Genomic DNA, 9,925 nt, shown 5'->3' with positions numbered 1-9,925 from the left:
TGTTCCAAAGGGAGGCCCAGTACGCAGTTCCATGAATGGGGTGGGTTGGGGCAGGTCGCTGGGCTTTATTTCCCTGAGGACCTGAGGGCCCTTCTATGGAAGACCTTTTATTCAGACATAATTTAAGATTTGAAAGAAGGTGTAAAAAACTCAGAGCATCCCTGTGGACCCTTCACCCAGCTTTTTCTCAATGATAACCTCTCACACAGCCATAACACATTTCCAAAACGAGGAAGCGGACGCTAGCCCAACACTGCTGATTCAGGTGTAGGGGTTATTCAGCTTTCACCATTTCAAATATGCACCTGTGCACACCTGCACGCCATGGTGCTAGGAAATGTCAGCACACAGATCGATTTCTGTAACTGCCACTCCAATCAGGACGTGGAGCTGTGATAAGACACTTCTGAATGTGAATATCTTGAATGTCAATCCTGAAACAGATCCCAGCAGAGAGAGGGAGGACATGGGGCCCCCATGCCTCCACCACACCTACCCTCCAGCCAGCGAGGAGCACTGAGGAGACTTAAGGGGGTGGGGGTTGGCTGGGAGGAGGGGGGTCATTTCCAACAAATACTGGGAGGCACCAGCCTCGCTGTAAAACAGGAGGGCAAACACTGAAAGCGAGGCCACAATTCCTCCGCTTGGCAGCGGGGGAGAGGGACTTCATCAACAATCAACACCAGGGGCTCCTGGGTGGCACAGCGGTTAAGCATCTGCCTTCGGCTCAGGGCGTGATCCCGGCGATCTGGGATCGAGCCCCACATCAGGCTCTTCCGCTATGAGCCTGCTTCTTCCCCTCCCACTCCCCCTGCTTGTGTTCCCTCTCTCGCTGGTTGTCTCTATCTCTGTCGAATAAATAAAATAAAAAAAAAAAAAACAAAAAAAAAAACAATCAACACCAAAGGCAGGAAAGGTGACCCCAGGCCCCACGCCTGGAGGCTGTAATGGCTGCCAGGGAGATGCCGGAAGTCCCCACCAGCCCCTCCCAGCTGGGCTCAGGAGGAACACTCAGGGCATTAGCAATGCACATTCAGAGTTAACTTTTTCCTCAAATGTCCCCCTGCCAAATTCTAGGGCCAAATTACAAGAGTCAAACGACAATGTGGAAGTTGGGCACTCTCTGGAGCTTTGCTGAAAACCCTGGAGGCTGCTAAGGGCTTTTCTCCTCCTTCCTTAGAGCAGGGAAGTTAAAAACCCTAGAAGTCTTTCTTTTGTGAAGGAAACCGTTTTTCTTCCAAAGTACTGACGAAGTATAATCACTTTCCTTCACAAAAATTGGCTGAATTCTCAAGCCCATACTAGGGCATTGCAGCAAACGGTTTAAAGAAAGCCCCGGAGGCCTTAGGGGAGAAGTGACATCATGGAGGAAGAGGGAGCTCATGGTCGGGGCTCTAGCAGGGGCTGGGTGGTCAAGGTGACATCTATTCCCAGGGTCCACCCCAAGGTGAAGGTGTGGCCCCATCTGTTCCTAAACAGGGTAGAGCAGACAGATGCAAGGGAGTGGGCCCAGAGAGGTCACACATGGAATCTCCTCTCATTGCTGGCAATAATGGGGACATCTTTGTTCTGATTTTCCTCCCCCGCGCTCAGAGGAAGTGTTGGGACCGCATGAAAGTAGCCAAGAGCTCAGTTGTGGCACTTAGGGACTTAACATTTGGACATGCTAGGCACCCTGTCTGGTCTCAGCCACAGCTCTTCTCGAGGGCCTCTGGTCTAAGTAGGAAGCCACCTTGATTACCCGCCCCCTCCAGAGGTCTGGGCGCAAACATCCAGAGGACAGTGCTTTAGACAGTTGAACTGTAAGCTCCCTGAAGAAGTCGTTACTAGCCACTATAGACACCATCACCTCCATCACCCAAGGCTCTGAGGAGGAGACCAGTGGTGAAGGGGTGGCGTTTGTCACGTCTTTACTGCAGGTCATGCACTATGCGAGGTGCTGTGTCCATTACACCAGGAAATTCTAATAAAGTGGCAATGGGGCTCTCACCCCCATTTTCTACCTGAGCAAATGGCGGAGAAGGTTCCTGCAGCAACAGAGCAAGGGAAACAGAACCGGAGCCTGGGTTGGCCTGTCTCCGGGGTCTGCCTGTAGTCTGCTGCTGGGGGATAGTCCCTGGTAAGCCACTCTACGTCCTCAGATGGGACACCAGGGGTGAGTGGGGCTTGTGAGTGCGTGCACCAGCCAAGGGCACGCAGACTAAACATTCAGATCTTCCACTCGGGCCTCCATTCCAGTCAGAGAAGTTTCTTTCCAGCCTTGCTCTGTGCCCCCACGGTGCCCACTTCCCTCCCCATTCTCCCGGTCTTCCTCTCCTCCTCTAAGTGCCCAGATTCCCAGCAACCTTCAGATTTGATCTATGGAACATCTCCAAAGAAGATTCCCACTGACATTGAGCATGCCGCGGTGTGGAGCTCAGCAAAGGGGGGAAATTAACAGGCATTTACATTCTAAAATTAATGACGAGAGGTCAGAGTCTTGAAAACATCTGTTTCCAGCATTTTCAAGGGGGCCTTCAATTTGCAGGCAGCACTGAGCCATGTGGTTATCGGCAATTAGAGGTGACTCCACACAGCTCCGTGACCCGTGATCCGGAGCAGAGAGCTGGATGCGGGGATTCAGCAGCCGCACGCACTGGGCTTCGCTGCGCGCTCTGCCGCGGCTCAGGGTCCTGGCCCTGGGTGGAGGCTTCCATGCTCTTGCCTGGGAAACCCAAGTCTAAGTTCTGGAAACTGAGGACTCAAGAAAGAAGTCATTGGGCCGAAGAAGGGAACTTAACACTTTCTGGAGTCGCACTTCTCCAGTGTGACAGCTCCCAGCCACGTGCAGCTGTGAAGCATCTGAAATGCGTCGGGTCTGAGTAGAGATAGGCTTTCAGTGTAAAACACATACTGAATTTCAAAGACTGTGTATGGGGCGGAAAAAGCAGCTTTTTAGATTATGTTGTTCAAATATCAGTATCTTGGCTATGTTGCATTAAATAAAATGTATCATGAAGGTCAATGTCAATTGTTCCATTTTACTTCTTTCCAACGTAGTTGCTACAGAATTTAAAGTTACATACGGGGCTCACATTTCTGTAAGCCACTATTGCTCTAGAATTTCTGTAGCTTGGTGTTTTGGGGCGAGGGGGGCTCTTATCACGCCTAGAGTACCTTTTAGAAATTTTAGAGGACTCTGGTGTCACGCTGATCGCAAGAGAAGCTCCTGGCACATAGTGTGCTGGGCAGGAGGCATGTGGAGAGTCCCACGATGACCAAGGGCGGTGTGGTGCAACACAACGGTTATCCCGTGACCCGTGTCATGAGGGTCCCGACAGACAGGAGAGAGGTGAAAAATTGCTTATCTTGATCTGAGCCTCAACTAAACCCCATTTTATATATAAACATGAGGTTTGGGGGTTCGATTTTTTTTCCCCCACCACAAACTAGAGTTTCCAAGGACACAGCCGCTGTGTAAATCAAGGGAAGATTGCACTTTGTTTCCCTGGAACATTACCAAATGTTGTTCATCACTTTAGAAATTCACAGCACTGTTGGCAATGTTGCTCATGGTATTTGAGTTGCCAACATAACCCACAACCACCACCGCCAGGCACCATCACTTCCCCTCCCCCAGAGGTGTAAATCCTGCCTACTTCCCTATACTATGCCTTCTAGGACAGTTGTGGTTTTGAGCGTATATGAAAATGCATAGCATTTTATTTAAATTACTTTCTTTTTGGGGCACCTGGGTGGCTCAGGTGGTTAAGCGTCTGCCTTTGGCTCAGGTCATGATCCCAGAGTCCCGGGTTGGAGCCCCACATTGGTCTGCCTGCTCAGTGGACAGCCTGCTTCTCCCTCTCTCTCTGCTGCTCCCCTTGCTTATGCTCTGTCGAATAAATAAAATCTTTAAAAAATACTTTCCCTTTGTTCCTTCTATATTACAATTATGACTTTACACTGGTTTTTAAAAAATACGTGTGTAGGTAAATTATACTACCAAAAAGGGGGTCTTACAAATCTCCCCCCGCCCCAAAAAAGGCACGTTGCATCTGACAGAATTACAAACCATCACTTGAGCATGTTCATGCCCTCTCTTGACAGAGACAGGTAGAGTCTTACCTCTTAAACACCTTCTCATTCTTTAGATTTCAGATACAGCGGCCCTTCCTCAAAACAGTCAAAATGTCACCTGCTGTATGCTCCCCTGCACTCTGTACTTCCCATCATCCCTCCTTCAGCCCATGGACAGTAACTGTGCATGGACTGTGGGCCCCAGGAGTGGAGGATCTGTGTACCTTTGGGCTGTCACTGTACAGCCAGTGCCCAGCATAGGGCCAAGCATGCTAGTACATGCTGGACGCTGAGTAAGTGAATTATGGAGAGGTGGCAGAGCTGGGATCTAGAGAGGTGGAGGGCGACTAGGACTGTGGGCCAGCAGCATGGTAGGTATGGTTGGCAATTCCCTGGGAGCCCAACATCTTGGATGTTGGTGTAATAGCCCTGAGCACATAGCATAATGCACTTTGGCATTAGGTGGGTTTGGATTCGAGTCCTAGTTCACTACTCACTACCTTGGTCATCTTAGGAAAGCTCATTGACCTCTCTGAGGGAGTAATAAGGTACTTTCCCCATTTGTTGGGGGACTTGCAAAATGCTTGGGAATGTAATACATAATATAATAGCAGGTGAGTAAGTGCCACCTGCTGTTCTTGTTATCACGACTCTTCCATAGAGGCTGGATGCAGCTTTCACAGAAGCCCGCTTGCCCCCGCGTCCGTACCCACCTCCTGTGGGGAAGTTCTACAATTCCGTAGCAAAACCCAAAAATAACCAGATTTAAAAATGGGCAAAGAATCTGAATAGATATTTCTTTAAAAAAGACATACGAACGACCAGCAGGTATGTGGAAAGGTGTTCAACATCACTTAACAGTGAGCAAATCACATGAAGCCACAATCACAATGGGATCTTACCTCCCACCAGGGGGGCGGCTGCTTTATAGAAAGAGAAGAAGTTGAGGATGTGGAGAATAGGAGACCTTCGTGCACTCCTGGGAGGAATGTAAACTGACGCAGCCACTGGGGAAAACAGTATGGAGGTTCCTCAAAGATTAAAACAAAACAAAACAAAAAACCAACTACCATATGACTCAGCAATCATAGTCCTGGGTATATGCCCAAAGGAACTGAAATCGGGATTGTAAGGAGATAATCTGCACTCCCAGATGTATTACCGCATTATTCACAATAGCCAAGACTTGGAAGCAACCTAAACGTTCACAGATGGATGAATGGATAAAGAAAATGTGGTATCTACATGCGATGGAATATTATTCAGCCTTAAAAATGAAGGAAATCTGACATTTGCAACAACATGGATGAACCTGGAAGGACGTTATGCTGAGTGAAGTCAGACACAAAAAGAACAGATACTACATGCTACCTCTTATATGAGCAATCCAAAACAGTCAAACTTATAGAAACAGGGAGTGGAATGGTATTTTCCAAGGGCTGGGGAGGAGGGATAAATGGGGAGGCATTAGTCAAAGGATTCAAAGTTTCAGTATGTACCAGATCAACGAGACTCGTAAATCCCAGAGATCTACTATCCCACACAGTGCCTAGAGTTAAGAATACCGTATTGTGTACTCAACACTTTGGTAAGATGGTAGATCTTATGTTAAGTACTCTGATCACACACAAATAGGGTGGAAGGAAAATTTGGAGGCCATCAATATATTTACGGTATGGATTATGGTGATGGTTATTGGACCTCCAAACTCATCCACTAATCTTCAAACACATTCAATGTGTCAGCTTTTTGTATATCAACCATACCTCAATAAGGTGTTTTTTTTTTAATTAAAAGTAACAAAGACCAGTTCACCAAAAAAAAAAAAAAAAAAAAAAAAAAAAGTTAACCTCACCCAAAAACAACCCCACAGAAAAACCCACAATAATGTTTGACCAAATATTTGGGCACCCTAGGGCTCAAACTGACACAGAAAATTAATCATCACGGTTTATGTGAACGTGTCCCCACTCACCTGCGAGCCCCATGAGAGCTAGGGCTGGTGTTTTTTATCTCTGAATCGGAGGGCGGAGCACAGCCAATCTCATTGACGGACTACAGGAACGGCCGTTCTGGCCCCGATCGGAGAGCTCACATTTCTAGGTAAGAAAATGCTACCTCCCCACTGACAACTGTTTTACAATTCTTCCTTCATCCAAAGTCATTAATTTGTAGGTCTAACAGGAAGCCTCGAACTGGTCACGCTGAAACATAAGCCCATTAAGTCTGGTATGATGCTCAGTGGAGAGAGAGCAGTTGATCATGCTTCCCCAGTATGATCAGCGTCACCTCCAGCAAAGGAGGACAATAGATCTTCAAGGCTCTTCTTGCAGCCTGCCCTTGTGCATCCAAGATCACCACCCCTTCCAGGTGGACAAGAGTCCACTCATGGACACATGTATACCAAGGAGAAGGGGACTAAGATTTCTCAAATAATTAAGGACCCCATACTATATGGATAGTATCTAATTTAATCATCACAACAGCCATAAGTATTATTCTTTATGTTTGACAGTTTCAGAGAAGTGACTTGGATTTTGGTTAAGTAACTGTTGAACCTCTATATGGCGGCACTGGGACTCAGATCCGGGTCTGCCTGGTGCTGTCTCTCCACGACTCCGTGCTGCCTTCCTCCCTTAGAGGCAGTGGGATCGTCACTGCCGTCTACGAGGGAAACGAGCAGGATTGCCTGGCAAAGTCCGGGGACTCTCTCTCCAGGTCCTCTGCAATGTGCGGGCTGATACAGGAGGCTCCTCTTTCCCCAGCAGAGGGATCGAGCCAAACGCCCCCAAGGTCTCCAGATGTGGGCAGCTGACTGTCCCAACCATGGCTATACCCAGCTGCTGCCACAGCTCAGATCATTTGATGCCCAAACGAGGACTGTTTTGGCCCTAAGCTTCAAGCCCACCGTCACACCTACTCCGCAGAAAAGGAGAGCCTTCTCCCTGGGAAGAGGCTCTTCTGCGGGCCAGCATGCCCTGCTCGCCTGAGCGTCCCTGTCCGGGGCTGTCGGGGGGCCCAGGCCGCACAGCTGCTGGCTGTCCTGTCGAAGGTTCTTCTCTGTACCTGTGGGGTCTGCTGGGGTTCACCTGAGCCTGCTGTGCGGCCTCTCCTCATCATCTTTACTTCGAGATGGCACTTTGCAGTCTACTTTCCCATGCAGATCTTACTTCGTCTGCTAAATCAGGAGTTGGCAAACTGCCGCCAGTGGGCCAAATCCCGCTCCCTGTTTTTCCTACTGGAACATACCCAACTCCACCCTTTCATGGTGTGTCTATGGCTGCTTTCCCTAAAATGGCCCAGTCAAGTAGTGGCTGCCAAGACCATTATAGTCCACAAAGCTTAGAATATTAACTATTGGTCTCTTTATTAAAAAAAAAAAAAAAAAAGTTTGCCAGCCTGCTGTAAACAATCCCAGGGGGCAAATGCAATTACTATCCTTTCCTAGTTATAGGTTTAAAAAATAGATAACAACCAAGTTGCTTGGAAAGCCTAAATGGTTTCGTAAGGACACAGAACCAGTTGACAGAGCCAAACTGAAAGCCAAATTCGTATTTAAGAGACGGGAATATAAGAAAGGTTCGCACCAGGGAGTGAATCTCCAGGAATGCCTTCCAGGCCCAGTGACCTTGTCTTGGTGAAAAGAAAAGGAGCAGCAAGTTTCTGTTCTTTAAAACATGGTAGACAGTCAATACCTTCTTAGCCCACGGATCAAGAAAACCAGCCTTGAGCATGAGGCTGCTGGGTCTGAAATGCCAGCCAAAAGGGCGTGGAATATTCAAAGTTGATATTTTATTTACTTTTCATTTCCTAATTCAAAAAGCAAACAAAACCCACACAACCCCTAGGTATACAAGAAATAAATGCAAGAAAGGTGCATGTGGGGAAGGAAGCCATGAGTTCTTCTGGTGTGGCCAGGGAAGCAAAGCTTCCAGGGGTGACTTTTCCCACTCAGGATTCTCTCCTTCCTCTGGCCCAGCTCCTCACCACACGCAGAATTTGAATGGCAAAGGCAGCCATACTCAGAATCCTCAATTCCCCACGCTGTCTAGAACCGAGATGGGTCTCAAGTGCTGTTCTCGTGTTGATTCAGGTTTATAATGTAGAGACTTGGAGCCTGTTGTCTCTGATAAGAACTTCTTTCCTAATGACATTTAATAACAGCCACACACCATCTCCTTATAGTTCCATCCAGGACAGCCTCCCCCTCCCCAGTCATCCTGGTGAGTTTAGAATGGTCTGGGGGTGGATGGCGAAGAGCCCACAGGGGACTTTGTTCTCAGTCTTGGACACCAGGGGCCTGTGGAGTTTCAAGCAGGTGGGCCCAACTTGTGTAGACAGAGGGGCCTTGCCGGGGAGCCAGCCTAGTCCTATAGCAAACATATGAAGCAGGAGCGCCTTGCAAGAGGAAAAAAAAAAAAAAAAAAAAAAGGAAGGCAAGGCGTGGGCTACCAGGTGAAGCTAATCAGGAAGGTAGAAGGGAGGAGGCTACCAACAGGAGTCAGCTTTCCTGGGCAGGTGAGTGGTTGCATCTGCAAAAGGCTCCTCCTGGCTGGTGCAGTGTGCAGCCTGTGCAACCATATGTAGCAGCCCTAAGAAGCACCAACTTGACTCAAAAACCTCCAGAAATAGATTTTGGAAATATAAGATCAAATCAAGCTTAATATATATAAATATATGGCTTTGTATAAGAAAGATAGAAGCAGAATAAAAATAAAAGAAACACCTCTGGGCTCTGTGGGCTGAGCTGCATTATTAATGATCATGGCCTTGCCTGGGAGACAGCCATCTAATAGGGGTTTTAAGGAGTCATTTTGCATGAGCAGGTCAAAGGCAGGAGAGAGGCAGCTTTCTCCCTGGCGCCAGTGGTTCCTCTCCTCTCAACCAGAACCCAGAGATGGGCCTGTGTTTTCCCAGCCAGACCCATTCTTTACCTTCACGTCAATATTTTTCCATCAATTTCTTTCTAATACCCTTAAAAACCAGCTGTTATGTGCTGTAGCCAATTTCTTGCAGAATTTAAGGAAATTATACACAGGGCTTGCTGGGAGACAGGGGGGCAATGGTTCTCAAACTTGCGGTGGCCAGAATGCCCCAGAGAGCTGGGGAACTCACTGATGACTGCGCCCCAACCCCAGTTGCAGATTCAGTAGTTTTTTGTGTGGGGCCAAAACAGTTTGCCTTTCTAACACATTCCCAGGTCCTATCGATGCTGCCCGTCCAGGGACCACACTCTGAGAATGCCTGGACCATAAGCCAGGAGGTTAACCAAGTTAACCCCTGTGACCAGGAGCAAATGACTCCAATTCTCTGACCTATTTCAGCAGCTAGAAAATGTTGTTCTGCCAGGGATTAAACTAGTTAATCATACACATAGAGCCCAGCCCACAGACTGCAGTAAGAAGCCATTGCCTCTCTGAGCCTCCTTTGAAAAGACAGGATAAGGGGGAGGGGAGGGAAGGGGAGGGAAAGGGAGGGCAGGGGCAGGGGCCAGACAGGCGGGCCTGGGGACACCTCAGCCCCATCCCTGCAGGGCAGGCACTGGCTGTCCCATCACAGCACAGCCTGCTAACCAACCGCCCACAGAGGGTCTCATTGCTGCCTTCCCACCCCCCAGGAACAGGAAGTAAAGGGAGGGGACAGCTAACATGACTCCTTATCCACAAGGCACTGCCCCATCTGCCGTCTCCTTTGGTCTTCTCCACACCCTGGTGAGTTAGGCCTTATCCGACGCAGAAACCCAAGGCCCAGAAAGGTCGAGGGACCCCCACCCCCACGGCCAGGCAGTCACGGGCTCCAGAGTGGCAGCTCCATCAGGCACCTTCTTAGCGCCACTGGCCAACACCTCAGCTAGATTCTCTTCCCCTTT

Source organism: Ursus americanus, chromosome 10 (assembly GCF_024610735.1).
Source record: "Ursus americanus isolate L20-20 chromosome 10, mUrsAme1.1.p, whole genome shotgun sequence".
NCBI lineage: Eukaryota > Metazoa > Chordata > Mammalia > Carnivora > Ursidae > Ursus > Ursus americanus.
This window is presented reverse-complemented; position numbering follows the sequence as displayed.